Source organism: Passer domesticus, chromosome 1, assembly GCF_036417665.1.
Source record: "Passer domesticus isolate bPasDom1 chromosome 1, bPasDom1.hap1, whole genome shotgun sequence".
Lineage (NCBI taxonomy): Eukaryota > Metazoa > Chordata > Aves > Passeriformes > Passeridae > Passer > Passer domesticus.
This window is the reverse complement of record NC_087474.1, coordinates 111,256,485-111,276,746: the sequence shown is the minus strand read 5'-3', so window position 1 is coordinate 111,276,746 and position 20,262 is coordinate 111,256,485. Positions and strand designations below refer to the sequence as shown.

General features: G+C 39.6%; 1 protein-coding gene across 3 annotated transcripts in view; it reads left to right on the top strand.

The window, feature by feature from the left end:
* Positions 1-20,262, top strand: part of ARHGAP28 (Rho GTPase activating protein 28) — a 76,522-nt gene that overhangs the window by 17,826 nt on the left and 38,434 nt on the right. Inside the window, exon 1 of one of the 3 annotated variants that reach the window (XM_064434036.1) lies at positions 7,610-7,815. The exons of the other annotated variants lie outside the window; for them this stretch is intronic. The gene's annotated coding sequence lies outside the window, so the exon portion shown is untranslated. Of the gene's footprint in view, positions 1-7,609; positions 7,816-20,262 lie in introns of those variants that run through there. 3 annotated transcript variants of the gene reach the window in all.

Genomic DNA, 20,262 nt, shown 5'->3' with positions numbered 1-20,262 from the left:
AGACAAAAGTATAGTCCTGGATCATTGATTGGATTGAACCCACATGTGTCCATACCCTCTGAGACTAGAAATAATTTTTCACTGGACCAGAGCACTATGCCTTATAGGGCCCAAGGCAACAGGTTTAAAATTGCCCTGTAATTGAGTATGGGGAAATCTCTGGCTTTTTGTTTTTATTGCTATGCTTTTATTATACCCCTAACTTTTTGAGTGTATTAGTGAGAAAGAAGCAATTCCATCACTGAAATGCAGCCATCTTAGGGTTATAAAATGATGTTTTCTGCCTGAACTGCAGTCAGAACATGGCTAGGGAGCACAGCACTCTGCATGGGCACAGGTGGGCTGATGGTAAACAGTAATTCTCAGGGTAGCTGGTACAAAGGACAGCAAGCAAGAGGCTTTTGTGTCTGACTCACACCTCCAGTGAACAATAATAATAATAATAATAATAATAATAATAATAATAATAATAGTACACAACATTTTCACAGCACACAGAAACAGACACAGGTGGCATAAACACAGGTGGCATAAGCAGCACACTGAAATTTCATGATCACTGTAAACAGAGCTGGGTATATGCTGGAATTTGTCCAGAATACTGGACACAGCACTGCAGACCTGTCAAGAAATGGATTTTCATGGGAATTCCTGGTAGGTCTTTTGCACCCAAACCCCCAACCAGATGGTGGGGCAGACAGTAAGGGGCATCTTCATCAGTTAGTGCTTGTATGTGTCCTGTGTGGGTGACATTGTCAGATTTCACTACCTCCCCTTTACAAGTTTTCCCCGTGCTTTACCCAATCAGCTATAAACCACCAGTAAGTTAGCAGCTCATGTCCTGTAAGACATAAATTGCCTTCTCAGCTCTTATGAGGCCTCGTGATACACTTGTCCATTGGAAGGTCTGAAGAGCACTGCCTGCAATTGCATCAGCTGGCAAAGGAGACTGTTACTGTAGTCTTGGCAGTGTTGCCACAAAAGCCTGTTTGAAACATCATCTTTTATCAAATATCTTGAATTTTGTCTCTCTGATCCAGAGCTTTCAATTAGTTTTAATCAACAATTTTCTTCTGTCTTGCCAATGCCAAAAAAGCACTGCCAGTGAAACCATTGGTGCTGGGATCAGTACCAGCTGCTAAATGCACATCAGGGAGCTGAGGAGCTTTGCTGCAACAGAGTCTTGCAAGAGGAACTAACTGTCAGATAACCATCTTGCAGGACTCCATGAAACCTGTGGCATTGTCATGTGGCTGGTGTCCGCCCCAGGCTCCCCACCTGGATTTGTGTGAGAGGGACTGGGAAACAAAAGCTGTGAAAGGCAGGTTCAGGCTGGCCCTGAAGTGCTCGTCCATCTCTGTTCATGAAAACCATGGGTCCAGGTATATCTTGTTTGCAGGACAGTGCTGTTGAAGCCAGAGATTTCTCAATGCTGAGGAAAGCCTTGATCTTGAAAGCATGCAGGAACCCTATTCAGGCTTTTGAAGGCATTTACATTGACAAGGAACGTGCCCATTTCCCAGTGTCTTTGCCAGCCTGAGTCTCCAGTACCTTCAGCCATTAAGGTCTGCACAATTAAAGGAAAAACACTACTTTCAGCAGTGCTAGTGATGGTCTTGGTCCTTAGGTGGCACTGACATGAGTTTGGCTGCTCTGGGTGTGCCAAGTGCTGATCATAGTGGGCTCTAGTTCTCTGGATTGAAGCCAGGAAAATAGATCTGTGGTGTCAGCTGCAGTTCATGCCCTATGGCAAGGGTAGATAGCACTTTTTTTTTTTTAATCTCATGCTAATATTTTCATATGTCATGTATTTCTGGTTTTTTATGTTGAATTGTCTGTGATAGAATGAGTAACATAGGTTCTTTCTTTTAAACTTGGCAATAGAAGTTTTTTTTGTCTTATCTTCTATTTCCCTGCATTGTACAAGACAGGCATCCCAAATTCTGCTTAACTGCCAGGCCCAGTTCTGCTTTCATGTCAAATAATTAGCAAAATCTTAGACTAACCAAATATTTATACATTGTAATTAGATATGTCTTGGACTTACGTATGTTTCTGTTTAAAGAAATGGACCTTGGGAATGGGCAATTTGTCATGGATTGAGCATATTCAAAGTCATAATTGTATATAGAAAGTAAAACTTCTTTTTTCCTTTGTCTGTTTGTATCCAACAGAATTTTCAGATGTGATGCCTGTTTAGTTAGGGATTTTTAAAAGTCCTTTTCCTGGAACACATTTAATGATTTACAGTCCTCCTCAAGTAATTGTGCTGATTAAATTAACATCACCTAATAAGTAAAACCAGTAAGGTATTTTGTCCAAATTAAATCTGCACCTTTAAGGAGAAACAAATTGGTCATCAGAAACTCACTCCAGCTCATCAGAAACTCACTCCAGTTCTTAAAATAAAAGTTACTGGCCAAATATGAATCTGGCAGTTACTTTTGAAGTTACATTCCAAAGAGGAGATACTTTTGAAGAACATCTGTTAATATAAAAAATATCTCGACACATTACAGTGGTTTAGCTGTAGTTAGTTCAGAAGTACTTGGTTAACATCTAAGGGAGGAAGGAGAATAAATGTCTTACATTTGGCAATCAGTAAGCCAGGGCTTTTACCCATTGCTTGGCTTTGTTTGGGTTTAAACAACGTTCCTCTGTTTTTGCTAAAGCTGCAGTAATCCTTTAGCCCTTGATGTCATGCATCCTGGGTTTTCTATACTCTTTATAATAATCTTTGAACACTCAGCCCACATCATATGTTATGAATATTCTTGTTTTGGAGTAGAGAGGCAGGCAATCATTTTAGACAGCAGGAACCCTACCCCTAACATTTCCCTGTGCGTCAAAGACATGGAGCAACATCAAGCAGAAGTAAAAGAAAAACAAGTTTGAAAGATGATTTGGGATGAGAAAAAGCAAAATGGGGAAGGAACAGGAGAAAAGATTTCTTTTAAGGGTCATAATTTCACTTCTTTTGAGGAATAATCCAAACTATACCTAGAAAAGCCTCTTTGAGGCAACTTGTTTCAGGCTGTAAGTGTGGTTGGACTCATGATGAAATGTTGGAACATGGTTGGGGGGTGGAACTAATGATCTTAAAAGTCTCTTCCAACACAAAGTATTGTAACATTCTATGGTTCTATGATTCTATTGTCTATTGTTGTGAGAAATTGGTTCTGGAGAATATAGGAAACAGTAGTATTACAGACAATCATCTCAGGTCCTTCTTTCCAGGTGAAATGGCCTCAGCAATGTCATCAGTGGTATAGTTTATAACAATGCATCAGCAACATCAGCAAAAACGAGCAATTATTTTCTTCTTCTTCTTGCCATGTGACTTGGATTGTTTGCTATTCATGTCCTCATCAGTCAGTAACTCTTCTTCCAGACTGCAATCTTTTTATTTTTGGCCTTTCTGGTTTAGCTTTTAAAGAAATATGGCTGTAAGGGACACTGAGTGGCTTCCTTAGGCAACTGTTCTGTAAATCTTTGGAATTAGAATAAATAAAAGCTTGTCTATGGTGCTGTTTAATGCAAGAAGCAATACAGGCTTTTCTTGGAGGACGTAATAGGAGAATATTTTCAGAAGTCACCTTTGACAATTTGACTGAAAACTAAGGGGGGAAACAGTGTTTGTCCAAAGATCAAAGAGCCACCTGAGAAAAACCCTGAGAAGTGTTTGTGAATTCAGCACAAAGCCCAGCTCCCCCCTCACACAGCTCCAGACACTGTTTCCAGTGTATATATGGTCCTGGCTTACGGCTATCGCAATGGGCCCTGCAAAACAAGCTCAGTCCCTTCCTGCTAATTTACTAGTGGAGGAGGTTTTTTCCGCCAGGCAAGTTCATTTGTCAAGGTGACCTTCACAGCCTGCACGAGCACTCCTGCAGATAAAGAAAGCCGCCTCAGCGCGTTTGTGAAACCCAGCCTCGCGGCCCATGGGCCTCCTGCAAGGAGGCACAGGGGCGTCGCCAAACTAAACCCTTCCTACTGGCACTCCAAGGATTTTTCTGTTCCACGGTTTTTTCAACAAAGGCTATGCATTTTGCAGTCCTTTTATCATGCTCTGTAAACCCTCTCCTCTTGTCTGACTGCTTTTATTGTCTAAATGGTCTTGAGGTTAAGTATTCTCTTTTGAAAAATTCCTATTCTGTAAATTAATGGTCTCCTAGGCAGAGGTAAGACTACAATTAAATCTTAATTGATCATGAGTGTAGGTAAGACATTTCATAGGTCCTCTGCCAAGGCCCAGACAGCAGAAGCAGATCTTCAGAGATGTCCTAAGAGAAGGTTTAACCTTCCATGGCATCTGAGGAGTTGATGGCAAGTCTGGACTGGTTGGCCATGAAATACTGTTTTCTTTCTATCTATATAGTTACTTTCAAATACATCACTTATTAAATTTTAGCATATTGCCATTTTTATACCACAAAACTCAAGCCAGATTTGGAGCATGTGCACTTAATGTATCCCAGCATTTATGTAAAATCTAGCTTGGAGAAGAGCCTCTGGTTTTTACTCACTACAGCTGGAATAGATCAGTATATAGAGACTCTGGAAAGAGCAGTCATGTTTCAGAAGAAACCACCACATGTTATAATCATGCCAGTTGAATTTCTGTGGAATAATTAATCCAATGATGATTATTTCAGTTCCTTCCTTGTAGTTTTATTTTCATGCCTGCCATATGACATCAGTTAGACAAGTCCTTAAAGCTATTCCCCAGCAGCCGTGACCTGTTAAAACAGGAGACTGTATTCAGAAGTGGAACCAAAATAAAAGGAACATTTCTTTTTCAAGGGAAAAAAAAAAAGTTTGGGTTGATCAGAATAATCTACAAGAGCATGTTTTGAGCCAAGGAAAAGAATTGGCAAAAACCAGAAAAAGCTCAAACATTTCATTGCAACATCTTCTAAAATAACTGCTTTCTTTCTAATTTATGTGGATTTAACTTTCAACAGAAAAGTAAAACAAATCTCTGAGATCAAACTGTTTATTGTTTTTCTGAAGTTCTACAGGAAAAGAAAATGGCTTTGTTTCAGAATAACTTTAAATGAAGACTTTGTTCAGTTACTTGTTTGGCCAAAGCCCTGAAAAAAATCAGTTATTTACACAGCTAATTGTTTATGATTGGTATAACATTTAAATTTAGAAAAATAATAGCATGAAACCATGTGTCAGTATTTATCAGATGTATGGCATTCAGTATATCTACTGAAATATTCCATCATTGTGTCCCATATATGGAATTGGTTCAGAATTACTTTTCTGCAAACCATAAGACAGAAAACTCAAATATGAATAAAAATGCCAGGGCAGGCAGATCCTCAGAGGGACACCTGTGTATATGTGCTCACCACTTTTTATTTTTCATAGGACAGATATGATTAGGGCTCACCACTATGCTAGTCCTGAAAGGGTGAGGCCAAAAATTATATTTAGGCGTATTTACACACTTTTATGGCAAGATTTTAAACTTAAAGGTTTGTTTAAAATTTAGCCAAAGACGATACTGTATTTTTGGAGGCAAAATATGTTAAGTAGGACGCTGTAGCTCGAGGGTCACACTTCTCTTAATTTTAAATGTACCTAATGCCCAGTGGGCAGTTATCCATTTGCAGCATTTATTAGCACTCTGGTGAGTCCCTCACTGTTTCTCCCTTTATGAACAGCAAGAGAGACCTCTCAGCTGAGGGTGAGCTGCATTGCTCTTTGGAGGTGACTTCATGCTGGCTGTGGCAAGCAGCATCCTAACTCACACATCCTGGTTCAACACATAAGGTGAAATGAGAGGGTGCAGCACTTCTTGGAGTCTGGGGAGTGTTTTAATTGCCAACAGTAGCCGGAGGGAAGATACACTCATTGTAAATTGTTGCTCCAAACTGACCTCCATTTCCTCATCTCCCTTCCCAAAACCATTTTTTTTCTACCCCATGGGCAGCTAGCGACAAGGAACAGGGGTTGAAAATTTCATATTTGCAAAGTGCAACCACATGGCACCTTAGTTTCTAGGAAAACCTAAGTGAGTGTTACTGATGATTGTATAAATTTCATCAGAGAGCAACCTTGGGAAAAGGCAGTCCTAAAACTCTGTTTATATGACGCAAGGAGAGTAATAGTGGGGACAGTATATCAGTTCACTGAGAAGAGGGAGACAACATCCTTAAAGGAAGCAGGGCAGTCTCATGACTATTCATCCTAAACGTTGCCTTTCAATGCCTGTAGAAAGTAACACTTTAGAGTTGTTTATTTGGGATGACATGGACTAGCATTGTTTTATAATTCAGTAGGAGCTTCCAAGCACTTTCTGGTCACCGTCACCATCAGCTGGATTTGTAGCATGAGCAGCCCCACAGTCCACTAGCAGATTCCTGAGCCATGTTCCCTCTTCCTTGCAGTTTGTCCCTTAAAGCATGACCTAATAGTCCCTAAACAGACCTACAGACAATGGTAAATTACTAGAAGTTTTCAAAATTTTCAAGGATTTATAAATCCTCGAAAAATCCAACCATAAAATTTCCCCAGAAGAAAGAAAGGTGACGTTAAGTTTAAAACACAGAGCAAAATTCAATTCAAGATGAACTATAAAACCAAATGACTTCTAGTTTTGCTCTTTTCTGCCCCTTAGGAAATCTGTGTCTGATTCAGGAAGTCCTTTCCCTTCTCTTTCCTTTGTTTCAGTCTTTTTTTTTTTCTTTCTCTGATTAAATAACAGGATTTCTTTTTCCTTTATTCTGCTGTAGGGTTTTAGCCATGTCTTTGGAGGAAGTGTGGGATATCAAAAAGCTTATAACCAGAAAGTTAGTTTTTCTTCCTGTATGTCAGGCTGGAGGAATGATGACAGGAGTGCTGTAAATCTGACAGACCCATTTAAGCATTTCAGTGCATAAACAAAGGTTTGGAGCAGGGAGTAAAGTTTGACCAGCTCATATGCTTTTCATGCTCAAGAGTTACTTCTTAGGGCTCCTTTGACAATTGTCTGTGACAGGGAGCATTTTGCACAGTGTGTTTCCTCATCCCACAGCTGCAGCTCAAAACCATCCCCTGAATCTCACGACTTTACTGATCTTGTGGCCACAACCCAAACCTGGGCCACTATTCATATAAACCTGGTGAGTGCTTTTTTCAGTATTCATCTAGGCCCCCCACTGATCATCCCACTGTAAGAAAAGGAAGAAAGGCTTTGCCATAAATATTTCATTTCTTAACAGCTGTACTCTGGCTCCCTTCTCCTTCCTCTCTGGTTTTGCACACTAGGCTTCTCCTCTGGGTGGAGCAGCCATCTCCATGCAGAAAGAGCTCCTCATTAATTTGCATCTGGCCATTTAGGAGCTTCTGCATTATGCTAATGACAGTGTCTCATATCCCTTTAGAAGAAAACACATAGGCTGGCTCTGTCTTTTTCTGAGCCACCCCACAGGGACTCTCCTGAATTACAGAGCAGCTTAGTGCTGATTACTTTTTTATTTCTCCTCTTAGGAAACGGATAAAAGGTTTAAGTTCTGACACAAACAGGAAAACATACTAAGAGGATTTATCCTGAAGGCATCTGCTCTTTAAATAGTGATGGAGCAGTGTCAGTCCATTTCCCAGAAGGGCCAGAAGCTCCACCACTCTTTGTTCCCGCAGCCCTTGTGTGACTAGAGGCAGAATATCCTGTCACAGGCTTTCAGATAACTCCCAGAATATGCAACTTGGTGATTATAGGCTGAGGAGGGATTCATTGCCACTAGGAGCATGAAGAAATTGGGTTTAAGAAAGACTCTGCTCTGCTCCTTTAAGGATAACGCCAAGGCTCTATTCTGCTCTGAGGTAAGACTTTGTAGAATTTACTAAATCAGTAATTTCTCAGCCTTTCAGACCATGTTCCCTCCCTCTTGCTTTCTTAAACAAGGAGCGACAGATGGGGGAGTGAGCTGTCAGAATTATCACTAGTGGAATTTTCCAGCTTTACCAGGCAGGAAAGGGGGAACAAAAAAAAATGTTCCACTGTAGAAAAACAACTGGACACAGTGCAAGTGTAAGCAACTTCAGAAGGGGCATATGCATGGTTTGATCAACTTAAGCTGTATGAAAATATGTCTAAAAACTCTATTAATATAAACCCTTTCATGGTTTTATTAATCTAGGAAGTTATACTCTGTTATAATATTTTCTTTTTCTCTGCAATAAAATGTGTTCCGCTGGAATAATATTCCAGAGAGAGAAGAACCTTCACTTCAAATTGGATTGTTCATAATTTTTCCTATTTTTGCTCTCATTTGATTTGAGGTCAGAAATTTGCCTTTTTCAACTTTTGCCTTCTGATGTCATATAGTTGTTTACGGCAATTGCGTAGATTTCAGCTCAGTGTAGTGGCCAGACTCTAACTTAGCTTTATGCAAACCTAGTTATAAGGAAAGAAGAAACTTATGACTTATTCCATGGGAGGAAAGCCAGGTCTGACAATTTAAGTGATGCATTCATAGAGATTACATGGGTAAATGAGCTAAAAGGCTTCTACATTCACAAATACATTATCCTAATCCTCATTTTTCAAATTGTGCTCAAATTTGGCTTGGCCCTGTACAATTGGCAGATGAGGATTTGCAGACAGTGCAGTCTCTTTCTAATGGCTACTTTCAGTTTGAAAGTGCTTCTATCTGATAACCAGGTAAAAATCCAGTGTGGCAGGAGAATGGTGGGGAAGAGCAGCTAAAACCTGTTTACCTAGTAATGAACACAGGAGAAATTCAAGAGACTTGGAAACTAGGATTTGTCCACATAGTTTTAAGGAAACTGGAAGCTTGTTTATGTGGTCTAAATAAATAGAAACAATAAGCCATCAACCAACACTCACAAACAGGCTCTCTCCTCTGCTGCGCAAGGATTTCAGGGGATTTCTCTCCTACTGGCTGGCTGGCATGACACTTACAGCTCTGCACCTCCAAAGTAAACATCAGGAGTGCTTGAGGAGTTTCTTTTAGCTGTTCGTGCTCTGGGACAGTTTTCTCACGTACTGAAACGGCCACCGTAACCTTTCTGGTTCCAAAGTCCCCCTGCAGCAAAATATCATGAGCTGGGGTCATGACCATCAGCAGAAATAATAGTCCTTGCCTTGGGGAAAATTTTTCAAGGATTTCTTACCCTGCTGTTTCCTCCATAGGGGCAGCATGAGGCCTGTACTGGGGGTCAAAGGGAAGTCTGAAATGGCATCAAATGCTGAAGAGCAGCACAAAATGATGACCATGGTCAAGATGATGAGTACATAATTGATTTTAATTGACTTTGATCAGGATGAAAGAGAAACTACTTTCTTCTTCCCTTGTCAAATATGAAGTCTTACTGAAAGGAAATCCAGGCAGCTAATATCTCTGGAGATTTGACTTTTGCTCCCTAGATTCTTGATTGATTTTTTGGAAAAGTTAGTCTAATCAGTGGGATTATTGGAGACTTATACTTCTAGCACCAGTAGATTTTCCGAGACCCAGCAGTGTTCTGTCAGCATGGGAGATAAGAGTTTATTGGCATAAATGATTGTCCAATCTCCTTTGTCTGATTTTGTGACCCATTTCTCATGAGTGGAAGAAATCTGAAGGATTTCCCAGATCCTCCCATAGGAAAAAAAATGAGTTTTCCTATGTTTGTTCCCAGTGGAGGTGATCATGTATATACTATGAAAAGGCAGCCCACTCTTAGATGTTACGGCTTTTTAATGCAAGGCTTTACAGGAAAATTGCAAAGTGATTCTTAATTCAAAAAGTCTCTGTGAAGCACTGAAATGTAGATGTTTCTAGACAGCTACAAATTCTCCCCTGTTGAGGTTTTAAGATGATGATCAAATTCTGATGAAAATTAACCTAGTAACTCTAACCAATATTGTATTTTTCTTCAACTCTTTTAATTACTTCTTACTAGAAAGTCTCTTCAAATGCATTATTTTGGAAAACCTTAGGTGGTGAGCAGTGTGTAAGTTATCATAATGATACAGCAGTCTCCTAATTTGACAGATATTTCTCCCATCCAAATGATTCCAACTTCTTTGAAGAAGTTTTCTTATTTTGAATTACACTTTCATTAAGCAACTGATTAATGTTGATCCTCTGCTTCATGTTGTATAAAACATTCCATTTTATCTAGACTTTTTCACAATGACTTTTAGGAGATTACTAAAATGTTCCCTCCCTTTGTTGCTATCTTTGTTGTATATTCATACATTTATTTATATGTGAGTACAAATCCATATAAATGTATAGTAATCTTCCCCTTAGGATACTGTGAATGTATGTCATAAAGGAAAAGGAGATTAACAGTAGAATACAATACAAACAGGCTGCCTTTATGGCAGTCTTGCAAAAAATCATGTCAAGCAAAAGAATAAATAACAGCTGTGTTAATCAAAGCCACATTTAAAAGATAAGGCTTGAATTTAGATGGTGAAAGTCCCAGAAAACTGGGCAAGATTAATGCCCACAGAGAAAAGAACTCCAAGGACAAAAAGTGTAATAATGCATAGTTAAGTTGAAGGCAAATTTTCAAAAGTTCTCCAGTGATTTAAAGGCCTAAGTCAAAACTGACTTTGAGAGCAGGAGCATTTACTTTCCTGTGAGTGGAGGGTTTGTGCTCTGGAATCCTTCAGTCTTTCCTGAAAATAGGAGTTGGATGATGGCCTGCCTTAGTGCTCCTTTAGAAGCATAATCTGTAGTCACCTGAAAGTCCAAAACGTGTTCTGGTCCAAGCAGAGACTGAACATCAACCTGGGCTACCAACTCAAACCAAAGACCTAGAGGTAAAAGCACGATTATTCCCTGTTATACTGGAAAAACATATGTCATCTGGTTTGGATTAAACTCCCAAAGATGTGTCAGCCTGTTCAAGATCCTGTGGAAGCGTTTTGAATCAATTGTAACTGACGTAAATATAGCCCTTGACTGGAAGTCATCCAGAGAGAGAAGAGAGCTGCAGCAGTTCAGCCAAGATGCATTATATCAAAAGCCTGGATAAGTAATTTGGTGTCCTTATGGGAAGGATAGCATTACATTTCACAACATTCAAAAAGTGCCTGCACAGTGAAAGATGTAACACAGTCATTAAAAGATGGATGAATGCCCAACGAATCTTCACCTTCTATCACGGATCATGGCTCTCTTATCTAGGCAGGTGTGGGAAGAGGATCATGAGCCCACAATGACAGAGGGCACAGCAACAGCTTAGTCGTACTCCTTTGACAGGAGTATGTGAGCTTCCAGACATGATTTACTATGTTTGCATAGCAATATTAATTACTTTTTAGTGGTTATCTAGACAAGAATATGTACAGGATTGCAAAACTCAGATAGAAACTTCAGCCAAGCTCTGTAGGACTTAGAGAATCAGTCATTTTATTCACAGTATACCATAGCTTTAAGTCATGAACTTGCACTTGTATTTTAACCCTCTTCTGTAACAAAACATCTGTGTCATTTTGGAGATCTCATTTCACCTGCCTCTGTAATTTTTAATTGATGCCTTTGGAGCTGGGATATGATGAATTAGCTCTTGCCCATATAATTAATGAAGGGCTACAGGGAGTGGTTGAAGTGTTCTGATAATTACCAAATTCTGCTGTTGTCTACTGCATGATGGCTTGATATCTGGGTTCAGACTCTGGGCTGTGACTGGCAGGGAAGTACTCAGCTTAAAGAGACAATTCTCTAAAGTCCTCTGTTCAATTGTCCCAGCACAACCTGGTGCAAACCCCGGAGGGCTTACAAAAAGCCAGTACAAAACAGTAAATGTCAGAATAACCAAGAGTCATCCCTTCTTGTAATACATGGTGTCTACAAAAGGTGCTGAGGAAATCTCTAGTACAGTTCTGGACCATCTAAGGTTTCTACTTCCCAGGAGAACATGAATTGGCATTTTGTGTCCATGTTAAGATGCTTCAAACTAAGGTACCATTCCTCTGTGTCTTCTGTGTCTTGAAGTCTTCCTCTCAACAAGAGCTTTTTTTTTTTTCTGTGAGATTTCCAAGAGCTACATCTTAATCCCCCAGCATCAATACTACAAAATTTTGAAAGATAAAGTGTCAAACCTTACACACAGGAGTCATTTGGATGACTTCGACAGGGCTGCTTGTTGTATTCAGAATTACTGGCATCACTGAGGCACCATATTTTGTAAATATTAATAGCCTCTGTAGCTCTAAGGCTCAGGAGCTGACGTATATTTGAAAACCTAACTTTGAAATACCTAGCATGCTATAGCTCCTCAGAGTCCTCGTGGATGAAATATTTGAGAAAACCTCAAAAATCATATGAGCAGGAGAACAAAATGGTAGTTGAAGGAAACTGGAAAGCTGTTGTATTGAAAGCATCATGTATTAGTTTTCCCATTTAAAAGGTGATTTTTCTTGTTCTGGTGTTTGCCTTTTTTATGGGTATGTGAAGAAGTGTGTCTTAGTCTAATATTTCCAGCTCTCACTGGAGCCCTAGTGGTGTGGCGGCACCTCTGATTCATTTGACTGCTTACACAGAAAGGTCATGTTCTTCACAGGCATGTAGTACAAACATTTGGACGCAATTAGAAAAACACCACTTAAGACCTAGAGGGTGTTGCCTTGACAACTCTCATGAAGATGTTCTTTCCATCTCTTTAGCATAAGCCTAGAAATCACTTGAAGATCATAGAAAACCTTTTATACTCCACTGACAGGAACTGTATAGCCAAAGTGTAAGAAAATGCATTGTTTCTTTTCTCTTGAATTCTTCATTCCTCCATTGAAGACCTGAGAATATAACAAACTAAATTTGATTTTATGGTCCACTGTTTCCTCTTAAACTGGGAATTTCTGCTCTTTAGAGGCCTGTGAGGACCTATTTGGTGTTCCTATTTGGTTTTCCCTGTCTGTTGTGTTTGTCTCCATGAAATTTTAGCCTCTGCTCATTTTCAGCTCTTTTCTGTAATTTCTTAAGATGTCATTTGCCATCACCTCACCATGACCTTTCATAGTACTGGCAATGCTACTAAATTTATCTGGCAACTCAAGAGGTTCTTTCTAGCACAATTTTGTACCTACATTTTAAATGAAAATTCTCTGGACCAATCTCCAATAAGAGTCTTCTACCAGCTTTTGTTTTAAAATCACATTTATGTTTACACAGTTATGTTTGTATAATTACTGATGTCCTGAATAGGAGAGATTATCAAATAATATACTGAAATTTAATTTTAAAGTGAGTAAAACAGCCTAAAATTTTAACCAAAAGAAGACAAATGAATTAGCAAGAAATGCAACCTTGAGTGTTCCCCACAAAATGTGGGTCAAAAGCCTGTTCTCATACAGTTTTCTTCTTAAAGCTTGAAGGTGAAATATGCACCACATTAGCAAAACATCTATTGGTTCAGCAGAGACAAGAGGATTTACTTCTGTTAATATTGCCTGGCTGTTTGGGATTTTTTAGTTATTAATTTTTGTAGAATGTAGAGTGCCCTCATTGCTTTGACTGAGCTTTTTACAAATGTTTGAAACTGAATGGAAAGAGGGGCTGATGTGAGATTCAGATGATAAGAAAATATGACATTCAAATGCTGTTGGAGAAACGTGGGAATATATCCTCCAGCTGCAATGCCCATCCCATGCCCTGTGTGTTTTGGCTTGGTGTCACCTCCCCCCTGTGCAGAGAGCCCTTCTCAGCTTCTCTGCTTGCTACACTCCTGCAGAGCCTCTCACCCTGCCCAGCAGCACTTGATTTCTGGAAAATGGAAAGGGAAGGGAAAGAAGCAGGGTTCAGGGACATCTGCAGACAGAGGGATGGAAAGGGGGACAGAATTAGACATGAGGCTTCATATTGCCTCAGGTCATCAGCAATAAAGTCACAGTTCAGGACACTGACAACAGTTTCCGTGTTGATGTATTTTCCATCAGTTTCCAGCTGATGTATAACCATTTTTGTCCAGATAAAAACAGAAAGTCAGTGCTCTGAGATATTCTCCATTTACATTTCTTTATTCATTACACATTCTTTATCTACACTGCTTTTTAAGCAGTCTCATCAACAAAAAAACAGACTATTCAACTAGTGTGGAACACTTTCCAAAGTAACTCATACAATCTTTACCAATGTACTTGTGTGGCAGAAAATAGAATTAAGCCCACATCTTGATTTTTATTTGGCTACAAAAATTTCCAGCAAATTTTTTATTCCTTCTGACTGATTCAGTGTGGCACAAAGTACAATACAGCACAGAAAATACAAGCTGAGAGTCCGGAATTGCCAGACAGCCAACCCAGAACTGCCAAGAAAAATTTAAATGGTGTACATTTGCTCAGGAAGTTTTTGTGATTTGTAATAACTTCAACATCAGCAGTACCACAAAGAAGGATGTTCTGAATTTAAACATAAGGGATAAATTAAGCCAATAGGTTGTAACAGTTTATTGCAATCTGAGAATCTGATCCAGAATTTTTCTGACAATGTGAAGTTGTACATCACTCTGTTGAAAGATTCAAGAATATCTTCAGTGAATATGCATTTCTTTAAAATAAAATAACTTTAAAGGTAGTGTTTTGCTTAGCTTTAAAAGTTCAGTGTGTTACTTTGCATTACTTCAGTCCAGTCCTGTGAATACTATTAAGCTCAATGTTCAAAACATTTTGTCATGAATACCATTCATGATGAAAATGTAAATGAATACATTAGAGTTTACTTATTCATATTTTGTAGCTCAGCCATGGCCTTCAATATATGTTAAAAACATCTAAAGAAAAAACCAATAACTCAAGTAATGCTTGTTTGCTTAGGTCCTGAAGCCCTTGAAAAAAGTGCAGTGGGTGGAGTGGTGACATTTACTTAAAAGCATTCATTAATTATAGGAAGGAAGAAAGTAACGGCTGGACTTCACTTAAAACTAAGCACAAAGAAAACTTCAAACACTTATTGCATGACTTTAAGCTCCTGTTTACATGTTCACTCTCTAGATGTATCTGCCTTCCTTCATTGCTTATATCAGGACCTTAAAGTGCTCACATTTGCAATATATGCAGTTTCATGAGATACCGTCCAGTAGACAATATAGTCCAGTTCCTTATGCTATTACCTTAAGTCAACCAAAATGACTGACTTTGTCTTTTGAAGTGTTTCAGAAAGTTGTACATGAGTTTCCTAAGGATAATAATTGTGCTGGTTCAAAGGATAGCTTCTATAGAATGATATAAAAATAAAAATGCATATTCTTTCACATTCTCATCATAAATGCAGGCAATGTTAGAAGCTATATTGATAGCTGTAGAAAGTTTGATCCCTTATGTTTCAGTGCTTCATTGTGTCTGCTGAGTATTTTAATATTTATTTTTCTTTAAAAACTCTAATTTGTGGTTCTAGAGCCAGAACTCTTCTAATATTGTCAAGTTTACATCTCACATTGATTTTACTTGGTTTGCTTCTCTGCTTGCTGAATGATTTGGGCCCCCTTGGAGCTCTTGAACCTGTGCATTTCCTGCAGTTTTAACTATTCTCTTGTGTTAAAAATAATGAATCTGGCTAAATGTGAGTTGCTGGCAGAGGCTAATCAATTTTATTTAAAAAAATATTCTGGATCAGTCTGCACTGATTACTTTCCTCCTCCTTGTAACTCCTTGGTACTTGTAGTTGCATGCAGAAGGATGCACAGTGGCCTGATGAACTCCAGCTGACATGAGACCATGCTGTACCCAGGGAGTGTTTACAGGGCTCTTGGTTACCTTAGAAGTGACACTACCAGAGCAACAGGAAGCAAGAGAGTGTGACAGCTTTTCCACTGCCTTCTGTGAGGTCTTCCTCACTGCTACAGATAGCTCTCTGAGGAGGCACTGAGTGCATGCAGTGAACAGCATCACACTTTGTGCAATACCAGTGTTTAGACAGAATCTAATATATTTGTGCTTCCTGCTCTCCTTTTCCTTCATGTGTCTCTTAACCATCTTTGCTTGCTACTTTAGTTAACACACTTCTTGTCCTGAACTGCAGAACAAAACACTTCTGCCTCATGCTATTTGTGTGCCTTCACTGAGTAATTAATGACAAGGACTAGTAGTAAACGCAGGGCTGCCACACAACCTATTTTCAGGGTCAGTCCAGGTGGAACCTGAAGGGTTTGCCTTGGATTTCAGAGTGCTCATCTAACTAGGATCTCTCTGTGTGAGTGCCAGATGGAATTTATGGAGGTGGAAGAGGATAAATTGTACAGTGCATGTGCAGTGAGCCTGGTGTTCCCGGAGCCTTTCATCAGCTCTAACTGATAAAGTGTGACATCCAGTGGGTTCAGTGCTGAGACACAAGTCATTTGTACTGTAAAGGCAAAATAGAGCAAATATTTAATGGAAGTACAGGATTTTCTAAGCCCACAATACATGGCCCACATGCCTACATTTCCTTCTGGGAAACTTTGGCCTACCCTGGATACATGGATTTGTTTTTCGTAGAAAATAAATAGGCGAGCATCATCACAACAAATGAGTTTGTCACTTCTAACAATAAATATGTGTTGGAAATGTTTAAGATTTTTGAACCAGCTGCTCATGTCCAGCTTTTGCCTACTGTAGGTCATGTCCAGATGTTTCTTATCTTGCCCATACCCACTGAAAATGACATGCAACGTATTCTGCCATGATCTGTTCATATTCTAAAGTCATCAGCATTGAAAACTGGCTTATACTGCTTCCTCTTAATGTATATGAAAAGAATTCTTTCCAATTAACTTGAAAAAAAAATGGTTAACAGAACATACTCTTGTTAATCATTTGGGAACCTCTTCAGCCCTTTAGCGATAGCTTTGTTAGGAGAAAGAAGATGAAATAGAGTCCCTTTCAGATTTTGACAGACACATTGCAGCCATGTAGTGCACTGTCTCTGTTGTATCTGGCCAATGCTGAAGTGATGTGATTGCCAGAGTGGAGGAGAGGTCTGGGTTATGTCCCCAAAGGTCACTGTTGCCAGCAGGCAATACCTAGAGAGTATAGTCCCTGAACTCCCCAAGCTCAAAGGGTTTGATTGTGAGAGCACTCACACTGGAACCCTCAAACAGAGAGAGATTCTTCTGCAATCTCCATGCTTGGCTGAAGAGGGGCCACAATGTGGCCTTTGTTACGGCAGGGAACTTCCCTGCCACTCACAAGGACGTTGCGTAAGAGACAGCTGAAGAACCCAAGGTGAAACACGTTTTTAAATGTTGGCAGGTAACATTGGCATGCAAATTCTGCAACTCAGTCTCCTGCCTTCTGTTACTACCTTGATGAATTGCAGACAAAATATAATTAAATAAACACAACTTTTAATTCCTGTAAATATGACAGATTTTTTAAGTCTTTAAAACTTAATATTCAGTAGACAACCCCTTTTGGTCCTAAAAACCATAGAAGCATAGAACAACATGAGTTGGAAGGGACCATAAGGATCATCAAAGTCCAACCTCTAGCCCTGTGCATGATAGCCCCAAGAGTCACACCATGTGCCTGAGGACATTGTCCAAACTCTTCTTGAACTCTGTCGGGCTGGTGCTATGACCACTTCCCTGCAGAGCCTGTTCCAGTGCCCAACCAGCCTATGGTTGAAAAAATCTTTACCTAATATCCAACTCATTCCTCACTTGACACAGCTTCATGCCATTCCCTCATGTCCCATTGCTGGTCACCAGAGAGAAGAGATCAGTGCATGCCCCAGCTCTTCCCCTCATGAGGAAACTGTGGACTGCTGTGAAGTCTCCCTTCAGTCTCCTCTTTTCCAGGTTAAAAAAACAAGTGATCTCAGTCACTTCTCATACAGCTTTCCCTGTAGACCTTTCACCATTTTTGTAGACTTCCTTTGTATGATCTCTAATAGCTTTATATCATACTGTGGCTCCCAGAACTGCCCCCAGCACTCGAGGTGAGGCTGCCCAGCTCAGAGCAGAGCAGAGCAATCCCCTCCCTTGCCTGGCTGGTGATGTTGTGCCTAATGCACCCAGGACCCCCGGATGCCCGGACACTGCTGACTCATGTTCAACTTGCCATTAACAGGACCCCCAGGACCCTTTTTTGTGGTGCTGCTCTCCACTATTTTGTTCCTAATCTGTGCATATATCCAGGGTTGACCCACCTCAAGTGCAGAATCTGGAGTAAAATTCAAGTTGACAGAAACATATTTTGAAGAATCTTTTGTAGAATACAAAGACAGGCAAAATAGAGAATTCCTGTGTTTTGAAATCTAACCAATATAGTAAGGTGATAGCTTATTTTCAAACCCATCTTTGTTAACAAAGAGCGATGAGATTCACATGTTTCTGGAGTTCTGCTGGGCCACAGGATGAGAAAATTAATAATAAAATAAAACCTTCCTTTGCCTTTTACTCAAATACTCTTTTACAAAGCAGTGCAGTGTGTTAGCAAGAGTGATCATGATATTTAAATATTTGCTATACCAGATGCTAGAGAGAGAACAAGGAATCTTTAGCATCCACTGTCTATAATTTGCCTAACATCTGCAAGATAATCAGAAACAGAAGCGTGTAGATGGAGTTGGGGGAATATTGCCTGATATATACCCTTCTCTGTGATCAGAAGCCATGAAGCATGGGGAGAAGGAAATAAGCAGACCACAAACAGTGCAGGAACAAGGTCACCAGGAAGGAACCAGAAGATGAGAGATTTGGGTCAAGAGTGAACTGTGCACAAAAATACTATTTCCCATTGCTGGTCTCTTCCTTTGCCTGGAATTTGTATACATTTTATTTAGAAGGAAAAGATGTATTGGTACATGAATGCTAAAAATTCAGAACAGTTCTTTTTAACAAGGAATAATTTTTTTTCCCTGTCAATGCAAGCTACTGTCCCCTTTTTTACATATGGGAAAAGCTGAACAGGTGGTTATACTGATAGAATTATTGCAGTGTGAAAAAGTGGATCCTACAATGACCAGGACAATTTGATTCCTTTACCTTTCCCATTTTTATGAATGTGACTAATTTTGGTGAAGCAGGTTCAGGACCTGCTGAATGAAATGAAGGATAACAGCCCACAAGAATAAGATGTCCTCTCCTTCTGTGTAAACAACAATGAAGTGCTGGTTTTAACTACAAGATGGCTTTATTGCTCCCATTTGTTTTATGGATTCTTCACCATCCATTACTTAATTAAACTCAAAATACAAGCCTGGCTTTGTCATTACTGAGCCTGTGAGCAATCATTAAGTGTCACTGAGCCAGCTCTTTGTGTGGTTTTACAAACCTTTATTTTGAGGATAGGATAAGAATGGCTTATTGGATCTGGCTTGGCTATCCTGAAATCAATAGGTTGTATCAGATCCTGAGCAGCACACTAGTGCAGGACATATGCAAGATAAAATGTAGGGTCAGGAGGCCTGTTTAGCTGATGCATTTCATCAGTGTTATAAATATACACCAGGCCAAAACCAGAGTCAAACACAGTTGAATTAGCTTTCTGCTGCCCCATGGAAATACCCTCCTTCCCTGCAATGGTTTTTCCACAGAAAACTTTCTAAATTATATCATATTTCTCCTTTGCCACTCTTTAACTCTTTCTTCTGTGAATATCCAGTAATAGACAAGTTCTTTGATAACATTAGTTCTTACATACTTTTCTCTTCTTTTTCTTTCCTTTCTCAGGGTTTTATATGGCTTTTCTTTTTTATTTTATTCCATCTTGAAAAACATTTCAGCTCATTCAATGGAGTTGCTATAATATTTGCTCAGTGCTTTTAGGTTCATACTCCTCTCCCAACTTTTTCCATCGAGGAAGCCAGGATCTGAGATCCCTCCTGTGTTTAATTTAATCAGCATTTCAGATTAGCTCACTACTACCCATGTGTGTGAGGGAACAAAAGAAACTTAGCATGAACTTTGTGATCGCTGCTTGCTTAACAGGACTGGTTTGCAACTTTTCTGTAGGAGCAGCAGAATCAGCTCAGTGAAAACTTTTTATTGTTCTAAACTTCTCTTGAGACACTGAGAAAAAAAGACCAAAACAAAGGGCAGCTTGAGGGTGAAAAAGGTGTCAGGAACAGAGGTGGCTGGCTGCAAGAGTTCCCAGGTAACAGGCAATCTGGGCTTCTTTAGCTATTTGCTGAGTCAGTGCTCTTACAGTGTCCTTCAAGAATTAATTAAAAGCAGTGAAGAATATGCTTTGCTTCCTCAGTAGGATTTTTTTTTCCTGAAACTGTTTTGAGCAGCTTTGGCTGGAGGAAATGGAAGACAACTGCCATTATCACATAAAGGCAAGACCACTTCCTCCAGGACAAAAGTCACAGGTATATGGGTCAAAACAGCAGC